Source organism: Penaeus monodon, chromosome 20, assembly GCF_015228065.2.
Source record: "Penaeus monodon isolate SGIC_2016 chromosome 20, NSTDA_Pmon_1, whole genome shotgun sequence".
NCBI classification, from domain to species: domain Eukaryota; kingdom Metazoa; phylum Arthropoda; class Malacostraca; order Decapoda; family Penaeidae; genus Penaeus; species Penaeus monodon.
This window is the reverse complement of record NC_051405.1, coordinates 28,334,393-28,334,869: the sequence shown is the minus strand read 5'-3', so window position 1 is coordinate 28,334,869 and position 477 is coordinate 28,334,393.

The window sequence follows — 477 nt, the reverse complement described above, 5'->3', positions numbered from 1 at the left end:
AACTAACATGAGGCAGGGAACACATGAAGAGACAATGATTTTTATTCCAATAAATTGTTTCCGATTATTTTTACTTCCTGTTTAAAAAATTGAATGAACTATGAATACAAAATGTAACATGGGGAGCATGATACCGAACTTGATAACGACTAACAATTTTCTTTTTGTATTACATGAAAGGAAGCACAAATGATACATCGTATTTTACACACTAACTATTTACATTTCATAAATTTCGAAATGATAATAATGAAAGATATATATATTTTTTAGGAAGTGAACGCCATCCCGAGGGAGAATTCAGTCGAAAAAACAGTAGATGTTTTATAGATTTCGTGCGAGAAATTCTAAACCAAGAAAAAGAACGTTTTTTTTTTTCCTTTAAGCCTGACCAACAAAATACATTTTTCTGATGATGCTGTATTTGCTGTTTGGAATTCTCAGCATTTTTATACATTTTTCATATTCCTAGATTCC